Genomic DNA, 11,713 nt, shown 5'->3' with positions numbered 1-11,713 from the left:
GTTTGTATCACTCTCCAAAAGGCCTTCTTTGCACCAAAATTGCAAAGGTAGAAACCTTTTTTCCTTTAACAATTCTAAGGTTTAGTGTTTTACACTTAGATCTTTGATGCATCTGGAATGTATTTTGGTATAAAAAGTTAGGTAAAGGCATGTCTGTTTCCTCCAACACAGATAGGCAACTGACCCTATCTTTCCTTTGTTGGTTTGCGAGGCCACTTTTCTCACACTCTAAATTCCTACGTGAATCTTGCTGTACTTCCAGAATCTCTGTTGTGTTAGTTGTTCATGGCTCTTTACATCTAAATAAATCATAATTCATAAAGCCAAGAGTTTAAAAACACAAGGTAAATTTCATGGAAGCCAGGTTCTAGGGGAAACTTTTCATGCCCAGCTGTCACCTTCTGGCAGAGCAAGAAGAAAGAGCATATTGAACAATTAGAATATGGTAGATTTTTTAAATTTAAATAATAAACTATTGTGTAACTACATTTCAAACTCTTTACCTACCAAGAATATACAAAGAAGCCCATATAAAAAGTGGCTACTTGGGGGGAAGGATAAATCAGGAACTTGTGATTAACATACACACTGTACTGTATGTCAGGTAGATAACCAGCAAGGACCTGTACGGCACAGGGAACTCTACTCAGTATTCTGTGATAACCTATATGAGAAAAGAATCTGAAAAAGAATGAATATATGTATATGTATAATTGGATCACATTACTGTACACCTGAAGCTAACACAACATTGTAAATCAACTATACTCCAATAAAATTTAAAAAAAAATTTAGATGGCTACTTGCTAGCTACAAAGAGAGTATCATTAAAATTCCCAGAAGCAGAAATCTCATAGGTCCCATCCCCTGACCACAGTAGCAATTACCTCGTACGAGTTGATATCAGTAACAATGGTTAAACAAAAAAGATCATCCACTAAAAATATTAAATCCATATACTGCATATGTAGAAAATACACTGAGAACTCTAATAGCAAAAAGACCCTTTTCTTTCTTTTTTTTTCCTTCCCAATGGGCTTTACAGTCATTTTATCAAATTCTAAAGGATAATTCCAATGGGATGATGAAAACGGCATTAAACCTAAACATTAATTTGGAAAGAATTCACATTTAAAAAATGTTCTCTTCCCATCCAGTATAGGCTATCTCCGTCTATTTTTTTCAATTTTCTCTCATATCTCTCAGTAAATTTTTATCGTTTTCTTCATGTAGGTCAATACAAGAATATATCATGGGAATTTTATCATAGGGAATTTATATGAGTAAAGTTAATAGTTTCCTTTTGTCATTGCATCTTATGAAAACAGTTGTCATTTTCTTCACTAAATTTGGAAGATGTATTGGAATATTTGGTCACGGGGCCTACGCAGGGCTTACCCTAAGTTACCTGGGGCACTTCAAGGAAATAGGCAGTTATTCTCTCCAGAGTAGCTGAAACCGAGATAAAAATAAGACATCCAAGTGACTGTGGGTCAGAAGAGATCTGCCATGTTATCAAGACACCAGGAATGGTCCAGTGGTTAAGACTCTGTGCTTCCAATGCAGGGGGCATGGGTTCGATCCCTGGTCGGGGAACTAAGATCCCATATCCCGCGTGGCATGGCCAAAAACAAACAACAACAACAAAAACCCAAATAGGACCCCCAAATCAGCAGGCCCAAGAGAGGAGGCTCCGATTTCCGGGTACCAAGCTGCTCTCCCTGGGCACCAGAGGGCTGTCATCCATCAAGGACACTGTGACAGCCGCCTCTGGATGGCACGAGATCTTACACAGATGCTGCTGATGCCCAAATGCCCCTCCTGTCTCTGCCAGATCATCCCAGAGAAGGCAGCGGGGTCTGAGACCCATGTCCTTGTCAGACCCTCTGATGTCCTGGGGAGGGCTGCCTCTGCTGCCCCCTGGTGGTCACTCTCCTGTGGGGTCACAATGAGGCTTTAGGCTGCCAGGCTGAGGCTGGTACAGAGGTCTTCTATCTCAAAGAAGCTGTACCCCCTCGCCTGTCCACGGTCCCCGTCTGGGTGCACCGTACTGCTCGGGGCCCATCACAGGGTATCCGGACCCGTCCTGCTCCCACAGGCCTTCTTTGCTAACTCCTCCCTATTTTCGGGAAACCCTCATAGGAAATCAAAGAAGATCCTTCCTTTTCTTCGGCAAGGCCCAGGTCATTATTAGGTCCCCTTTCAAAGAGTGAAAGAAAGGTTTGGATCTCCAAGAGATTTAGACAGAGGGTTTGTCGACAAAGGCTCTTCATTTTCTACTCAGTTTTCTACTAGACAGCTAGCAGCTATGTCCCACGTGGATTTCTGAGTCCTCTACTGGGGAGTTTCTATCTGTATTGCTCAGCTCAGGCTGTCACAACAAAACAGCACAGACTGGGGGTCTTAAACAGCATATGTTTTCTCACAGTTGTGGAAGTCTCTGAAAATCCAAGATCAAGTGTCAGCAGGGTTGGTGTATGGCAAGTCCTCCCTTCCTGGTTTGCAGACGGCCGCCATCTCACTGTACCTTCACGTGGCCTTTCTTCTGTGCACACGTGGAGAGAGAGAGACAGAGACAGAGAGGGAGATATCTCTGTGTCTCTTCCTCTTCTTCTAAGGACACCAGATTAGGGCCCCATCTTTATGACCTCATTTAACCTTAATTACTTCTCTAAAGGCCCTTTCCTCCAAATACAGTTACATTGGAGTTTAGTGATTCAACATATGAACTGGGGAGCGGGGGACACAATTCATTCCATAACACCATCCTTTGACTTGTTTCATAAAATTAAACAGGAGTGGGGAGCTTCCCTCCCACAACCCTTGTATTAGGATCTTCAGACAGAAAGAGGTTTATTCAGGATCAAGTTCTATGGCCACAGCCAGGTCTCAGCTTCCCATCCACTTCTCTTTTATGTATCCGTACTGGTCTTGTCCATCTTCTTACACCCACCACCTCTCACATACACATTTCTTCTTCACCTTTCTCTGCTTCCCTGGGACTCCCCAGCTCTCTGGCTTCTGATTGGATGCAACCAGTGGGAAGCACTGCCTGAGGTCCTCAGAGGGCAGAAGACGGGTTGGAGTATTTATACCCCTCGCCCTCCCCACCTGGCTGTGGCGTCGTGGGAGCTGGGTGCCTCCATGGCTGCAGCTCTGACCAAATCCCTTCCATAGCTCCACGTCATACTGGGTTCCCCGCGCTCCTGGCTCCCTTGAGCCTGCTCACGCTTCTGTAAATAATCCGTTCACCCACCTCCCTCCATCTGGTTGAGGCCATTTTTTCAGCCGCTGGATCTCTGGAGGCTCATCTGCTAGCTTCACTTTTGTCTTGAGGCTCCTGCTACGCTCACAACAGCAGCAGGTCAGCCTTTGCAAGCCTGGCCCTAGAGAAGGAGAGGGTGAGAAACCTACAGTCCAGCTTCTCGTCTCCCCCCCTGGAACCCACACACACCCTCTCTGCCAAGCCCGAGTAGAGCCCCCCGCTAGAGGGGAAATTAAAGCCCTCTTGTCAGACCAACATCACAAGTCAGTGAGGATCCCGGGCTCATTCAGGAACTGGGGGTGGGGGTGGGAGTGAACAAGGGTCCCTCTCTGTGGGTGAAGAACCAGGAAAACAGAAATGCACCCCTCAAGCCGGCAACCTTGCTCTAGAACGTCAAGCCCCCAGGGAGAGCACAGAGCAAATGCAGAGTCCTGGATGAAGGGCTTAGGACAAGGGGCTTGGGTGTGGAGGGTGAGACCCGGGAGCCTGGGCTGCCCCTCTCTCACTTGCAGGGGTGGGAGCACATCTCTTTACTCCTCAGTCAGTGATTCTCCTCTGTAGTCCACGGTTGGTTCTTCACTGAGCAGAGCAGCCTCATAGCAACCCCGCTGGAAAGCTCTACTCACAGGGTCTGACCACGTAGATAAAACACTTTCTTTGTTCAAGAAATCCATTTTTCAGGAATGTAAGCGCTAGGCCCTCCCCTTCCGCCTCTTTTTATTTCTTGATGCTTTTCTTTTTTCTGATTAAATGTTGTCATCTTCAATCCTTTAACCTTTCTTTGACACCTACTTGTATAGCACTTGAGAGCAACGATGGGGGGAAGAAACACCTGAAAGACAGAAACACGGATCTCTTTTCTCCTAATTATAATCACTCCAGCGCTCTGGACCTCTTGGTTCAGAATTCCAGGGAGGTTAAAAATAATCTGTAAGTCTAAGAACACATTTGACTTGCCTGTAACCATTCCAGCAGCCGCCTCACACTTCCTCCCCTGCTGTCCTAACAGGGGTGCATCTGTTGACATGGAGATAGATCGAAGGTCCTGAAGACGTAAATTGCTCGTGCCCGGAGACATCTATAACATAGCCTCTTCTTTCCCTTTTTTATCTACTATTTTCATTTATTTTAAGGTCCAAACTTATTTCTTTATATCCATGAGCTAAGATGGCCAGGTCAATATATATAGCCCTTCTTTCCTTCCGCCTTTCCTGATCTTGCCAATTTCAGAGTCCACCTCCAGGGTCTCCTTCCTACATCGCAGAAACACTACTGAGTCAGGACCCCTTTGAGAATCCAAGGAGAGTGATAGGTCCTCTCTCCTGGAATATGAACACACAAAACTGAATTTCCATTCCATCCCAGGGGTTCATGGAACTGTGATGAAATCTGGCCCTGGGCCAGCGAGAGTCTGATTCTCTCAACATTGTCAGATAATGAGCTGGATCAGAATCCCCTGAGGTGCTAGTGAAAACATGCCTGTTCCCAAACCTGTATGAGAATCTTTGGGATAGATGCCAGGAATCTGGATGTTTAATAAGCATCTCGGGTGGTCTCTAGTTACAATGAACTTTGAGAGACATTGCTAGGGTCCCATCTACCCCCAAATCCCTGAGCTAATCTGATTCTTTCCCAAACTATTCAAATTACTTTACACTGAACTGATCCATCCAGGCCCACACCATGTTTTACCAGTCAATACATTCTTAGCTTGACCATAGCTATAGATGGAGAATTTGGATTATCCAAAATCTTATCTTCAGGGCTTCCCTGGTGGCACAGTGGTTGAGAGTCCACCTGCCGATGAAGGGGACATGGGTTCACGCCCCGGTCTGGGAAGACCCCACTTGCCATGGAGCGGCTGGGCCTGTGAGCCATGGCCGCTGAGCCTGCACGTCCGGAGCCTGTGCTCCGCAACGGGAGAGGCCACAACAGTGAGAGGCCCGTGTACCACAAAACAAACAAACAAACAAACAAAAAACAAAACAAAATCTTATCTTCATTATTCTCCAAATCAATGACTTTAGTGTATTTTAATGTCAGCTCTTAAGTATGAGGTTTTTGCTCTTGAAAGGTAACATGTCATTTGGACAGCTTTCCTTGGAGCAGCTTTTATATTCAAGATACAACAGTAAAAAATGACAAATAAGTTCCCATTAAGAGTGCAGAGCTACCAAGACCTCAGCTACCAGTCTTATTTTGGTTAACATGGAATATTATCACCTTCTAAACCACACTCATTCTATTGCAAACAGTAGTATTTACAGCTTACTCTAAGTGAAAATTTTAAACAAAATATTTAGGCATAGAGAAAACCCACTGAAATAGGACCCTTCAGATTTTTTCCAGTGAACTACCCTAGTAGCTAGGAGAATCAACATACACCCCAGGGGTCTGGGATCTGAAGGTGCTGCTACAAGTGGGGAATTTCTTTCAAGTACTGTGTTTGACCATAAAAATTGTTGAAATTTTTGCAATTCCCAATATAACTTATTTATATTAAAAAGTCATGTGTTTCCCCTCAAATTTTCAAGTAAAATCAATGTGTCATGAAGGTGTTTCACATTTACTCGGACTTTGCATACTCCTAGGCACACTTTTCATGTGCCATTTTAGAAATCTGACCTTATATCCTTTATATTTCTGCATATTTTTTAATTGGTAAAATTGTCTTTATTCAATGATTGTATATGTAGAAAATCCTAAAAAACTGACCTAAAGACTATCAGAAGTAATAAGTGAATTTAGAAATGCTACAAGATACAAAGGCAATATACAAAACCAACTGCGTTTCTACATATTAGCAATGAAAAAGTAGACAATTACCTTTTTTTCTTACTGGTTAAACAGATTTTATTCACCTTTATTCCTTATTAGAATAAATTTTTAAATACACTACTTACCAATTTACCACCATATTTGTTTCCAGCCAAATTCTGGTCTGAACGATAACCCAGTATTAATAGCCCCCATGCACCATGTTCTTACTGGATGAAGCCCTATGCAGGTAGGCAGGACTCTGCTCCTTTGCTCTCTCCTGAGAATCGAGCCAGACAGGTAGTTAACGCTCAGTGAATGGATAACAACACGAATGCATGAGTCACCCTTTAGTTGAATTCACTTTTCAATCATTGGTTGAATCATTGGTTGCCGACCTCCATTCACCCTCCAACTCCACGTGATTTGTTTAAAGAGGATCTAGCAGGAAACGTTGACAATGGCATTGCTCAACGAAGCTTTGGTTCTTCCTGTCTCAGAATCCAGTTTATTCTGTTCATAGCACGGACAGTCATCACCGTCTGTTCTCTCACGTTATAACTGCTCAAGCAACTCAGTTGTGAAACCAGTTAACATTTCTGTCACTGCAAAGCTACATTCTTCATTTATGTGATGAATTTCTGCAAAGGTTGACCTCTTTTCTCCACCAGGGTGCTGCAGATGCTAAGTGCAGGATGGCTGCTGCTGAGCCCTTGCTTAGCGATGTTTCTAGTGATAATGGAAATTGCTTGGTGGATTCATGGGAGTCCTTCTGCCTTGGACACTGCTTGTTAATATGAAGGAAAACAGCTGATATCATTCACCTGTGAGTCCTTTGGATACTGGGTAAACAGTTTTCAGTCGATCATTCAATATAATTCTTTTGTGAAATACCTGGGCAATGAGTTCTAGATGAAGATGGTGTACGGTCTTTACCTTCCAGGCATTTACAGCCTAGCAGGTGAGCCCAGTCTAACAATAAACATGAAAGGCTTTAAGAGCATCAGCTGTGTATTTATAACAGAAGAATGTTCTCTCCTTCAGTCTTTTCATTTTTTATTTTATTTTTTAATTTATTTTTTTATTGAAGTGTAGTTGACTTACAATGTTGTGTTAGTTTCAGGTGTACGGCACAGAGATTCAGCTCTCTCTCTCTCTCTCTCTCTCTCTCTCTCTCTCTATATATATATATATATATATATATATGTGTGTGTGTGTGTGTGTGTGTGTGTGTGTGTGTGTGTGTGTATAGACATTCTTTTTCAGATTCTTTTCCCTTATAAGTTATTGCAAAATATTGAATATAGTTCCCTGTGTTATTCAGTAGATCCTTGTTTATCTATTTTAAATGTTAATCCCAGACTCCTAATTTATCCCTCCCCCACCCTTTCCCCATAAATTTGTTTTCTATGATTGCGGGTCGATTTCTGTTTTGTAAACAAGTTCATTTGTATCTTTTTTTTTTACTTAAGTAAGCCAGACAGAGAAAGACAAATATCATATGATATCGCTTCTATGTGGAATCTAAAAAAAAAGATTCTTCAGACTTTTCAAAATGGCACGTCTCACCACTGTGCAGACATATCCTCTCCTGGCCTTTTGCTTTTCCTGACTTCCGGTTTCTGCACTCTCCCCGCCCACCTGCATCCCCTCGCCTCTCCAGAGCATCCCTTCCCTTCTGCGTGCCAGTCGGAATTCTCCCTTCTTCTCTAGAGTATTACATTCTCTTAATTTATTTTTAATTTTTTTTTTTAATTTGCAATCTGTTGGGTATAAAGGAAACAGATTGGATGCAAGGAACTGTGTAAAGCAAGATGTTAGAAAAGCGCTGCTCAGGGATATTTTGGGATAAGAGTAATGGTAGTAGGAACCCCGATTGAGTCCGGGGCCTGGGCCACGCCCTCTTCTAAACTCTGTTTGGGGAATAATTCCTGTGATTCACAAAGGGGCCACATGGGGTAGACATTAAGGTTACAGAGGAGGAAACCGAGGCAGAGAAAAGCGAAGTCAGTATCACCCAGGGCAGAGCGAGCACCCTCACTACAGATGTGAAGCAGAGTCTACCTGGGAAGCTCTCACTGGCCCCCCCCCACAAAAGCCACTCGGCGGCCTGCCCCCCTCCTGCAGCTACAGCGCCTCCTGGATACTTTCTTCATCGAATCTTCACAGTACCTAAAGGGTGTAGGAATAACAGTGTACTTTTTACAGATGAGAAAAATGAGGTTGAGGGTGGTTAGAAAAGTTCTCCATAGTCACAGAGCCAGAAGGTAGAAGGAGAATCCAGGGTTCCAGCCCCAGTGTATCTGTCTCCAGAGCCCGTGTTCCTGACTGCTCGGCCCCAGGGTTGACATGCATGTGTGTGCGTGTGTGCATAAATTATATAATTTATAATTATAGACCCATGCTACAACCTCGTGCAATTTCCAGCCATCAATAACCTGTGACCTGCACGGCATGTACCTCGGGACACATCAGGCATGCTTTACCCCTGCTTGCTGATCACAGCATTCATGCTCCCTGGGTTTCAGTCATAGATCTGGATTGCTGACCTGCAAAGGTTTCATCCATTTAAAAAATAAAATAAAAAAGCCAGCCCATGTCTCTTCTCACATGTTCAGGTTGGTTTTGCGGCAGGACTGTAGTTCCTGAGGAGCAGGTGGAGGTTTTGTACCATTTCAAAATAGTACGAGTTCTGACATTAAGGCCGAATTTTTTTTTCCCTGTGAAAATGAATGCTTAAACTTTTCACATTTCTGTGCTTTAATTATAATTGAAATAAGTTATCATTACAAGAATGTTTAGTTTTTTGAAAATTAAAAGAAAAAAGATAAAACATTGTTATATATTAAAATGTTGGAAAGATGAACTCCCTGGGGCTTTAATGGCCCTGGGCAGCTCATCTGTCATCATCCAGAACCTCTCTCTGCCTCCTCCACGCTCCTGCATAGAGAACAAAGCTTTCCATGTACAAAGCAACCAAATGTTCCTAGGAGAGCTGTGACTGAAGCTAGTCATTAGGATAAATTAGGATGGGGGGGAATCTTTTCATGCCCACTTTTCTGCTCAGAACCTGAGATGCTCTAACTCAGAGTTCTTTGCATGAAGAGATCTTTTAATTGGGTGGGGGTGTTCAAGGGCCCTTGAGCCCCTCAAAACTGCCAAGGCCTTCACTTCATCCCTACATATCCCCAAGGAATAAGGTTGTGTTGGAGGTCTCCAAGACCACCCCCAGGTCAATGATTCACTAGGACTCCCAGAACTTAGCTCCAGGGATTTTACTGGGGGCTGGTCCCAAAGGCACCCTCTGCCTGGCACAGACCCAAATTCCGGACTCCCTGGAGAGAGCAGGTGCTCGGCACAAACCATCCTGGTTGCACAAAGAGTGCAGGTGCACAGAGCTGCTCTAATCAGTCCAGGTAATGCGGGAACCCTCCCCCCGAAATCCAAGTTCCCAGACCAACCAAAGGCCACCTCAAAAGCAGGCTTTCCAAGCACATGAGCCAGGCCTGCATGGGAACTTTTGTGTGCCCGATGGTCACGGCTCACTTGGCCCCTTCTCAAGAGTTTGGGCCCGTGAGAACCCCAGGGAAGGTCTGGGAAGCCCACACCTGACCCTCCCATGAGGCAGGGTACTCTCTGGGGGAGATGAAACAGCTCCCTACTCCCTCCAATAAGGGCCTTAAAGAAGCATGCCCTGATCTGGGGACGTAGCCAAGGGCCATGTTTCATTCAACAACATATGCTATACCTACCACACACACCCCACGCATGCTACACACACATACCAGCCATCACACACAAACCACGTACATCACAAACACACAGCACACATACACACACCGCACACACACCCCACTTCACACATTGGCATACAAATTAAAAGCAAAAAACCCCATTATTTTAACACTGTAAAGTACTGAATTTAAATGGTTAAGCAAGGTAACTGCTGTCATAAAACAATCATTTTACAGTCATTTAATCATCTTCATATCTATTCTCCGAGCTCTGGGTCCTTTACTGCCCAGAGGCTCATCTAACCGGCCTGTGGCCTCTGAGACAGGCCTTCTAACTCTCTCCACTTCACAGATGAGGAAAGAACAGCTAGAGAGCTTGGCTCTCAGTGGCAGCATCTTCTCCCCACAGAACTGGAGCCCACATCTCACCGACTCCTAAGCCGTGCTATTAAAAACTAAATCAAGCACCCCTTCCAGAAAAGCACGAGTCACAATCAAGTATGCCTTACTTCTGTGTTTTCCCAGTAAATGAATAGAAGACAGTTGCAGCTAATATTGATATTTGGATTTTTCAGCAACAGGGGTTTTTTTTTTGTTTTTTTTGATGAAGTGTCACTCAAAAACATCACACATATTGTCCACTTGAAGGTCTCTACTTGCACATGGCCTGGAGCTATTTTGGGGCAGGAAAAGCTTTCAGGAGGGTTTCCTATATGACTCATGGCCGTAATCACAGGTCACCCCAGTCCAAGACCCCACCCCCCCGCTGGTTTGTGCTGCTCCCCCATCACCATGACGTAGTTACCCACACGCTCAAGGCATCGCGACCCTGGACCGTCTGGAACTTCCCAGCTGTGCAGTGGTCTAAGAAGCCCATCTGCCCACTGAGTGCAGCCCATGGTTCTACCTGGACACGCTCAATGAGGGGGGCTTCTGGAAAACCTGTCAGGCCTGGGGAGTGAACCCTGGTAATCACCTGGCAATCCCTCCCTCATGGCTTCAGGCTCCCAGTGGGGCTTTTCTGTGATCTAAACATCCTCATTAAGATTTACTTGATTGTATTAGACAGTTTTGTCCCAGTGCAATTCGTAGACAGTCCAACAGCAAAGGGAAGGCTGCTGATCTCTTTGAACGATCTCTTGGAAAGCAGTTTGCTGTCCTTCGTCATCCAGCCTCCGCCCCGCTTCCTGGGGAGTGTGAGAAGCAGAGGGTGGATGAGGACACAGTACAGCCTCTTCCCTGGCTCCCCCACGTGCTCCAAGAGACACCAGAGGATGGCCCTGCCTGTGACCCCACCACCCTGAGCATCCCTAGTAATTCCTGGGCAGGTGAGAAGTGTGCCAGCAGGATCCCCAAGGAAGGGGGCCAGGAAGTCACTCTTCATAGGACGGGACATGCCCCATGTTCATCCCCTGAGCTGTCTGCAGTTTTATAAATGATGTTGGTGGAACCGAGGCTGGTCTGACATTCCCTGCTGTCAGACCGTCTGGCCAGGCTGGGGGTCGTGCCCTCCCTTTGACTCAAGGGGCTGCCCCGCCCGCCTCCTCCACATCAGCACCTCACTAGTCTTACTGAGCATTTTTAGTCATTTTCTGTGGGTTATAACCTTCGTTCCCCAACCCGGGCTGTATATCTTGGCAACGTTCTTCTCTGCCATCATGTCAGGCAACTTAGAAATGCTCTTGTGTGTTATCATGAACTGTAATGTTCTAGTTAACAAATAATTTCCAATTTTGTAATTTTCACACCCAACAAATGATATTCCACATTGCCATTCTGCAGCACTCCGGAATTGGAAATGTCTTTACAGGGTTGTATGGGTTAAAAGCTGATTGAAAGAGGGGCCTCTGCTGGGTGAACATTGTCTCCAAACCCATCCCCCCCCAACACCCAGCTTCAAGTCCAAGGGCTGATGGTGACCAGTGACACCTGGATCCCCACCTTCACCTCAGCCTGT

Source organism: Lipotes vexillifer, unplaced genomic scaffold (assembly GCF_000442215.2).
Source record: "Lipotes vexillifer unplaced genomic scaffold, Lipotes_vexillifer_v1.1 scaffold1215, whole genome shotgun sequence".
Lineage (NCBI taxonomy): Eukaryota > Metazoa > Chordata > Mammalia > Artiodactyla > Lipotidae > Lipotes > Lipotes vexillifer.
This window is presented reverse-complemented; position numbering follows the sequence as displayed.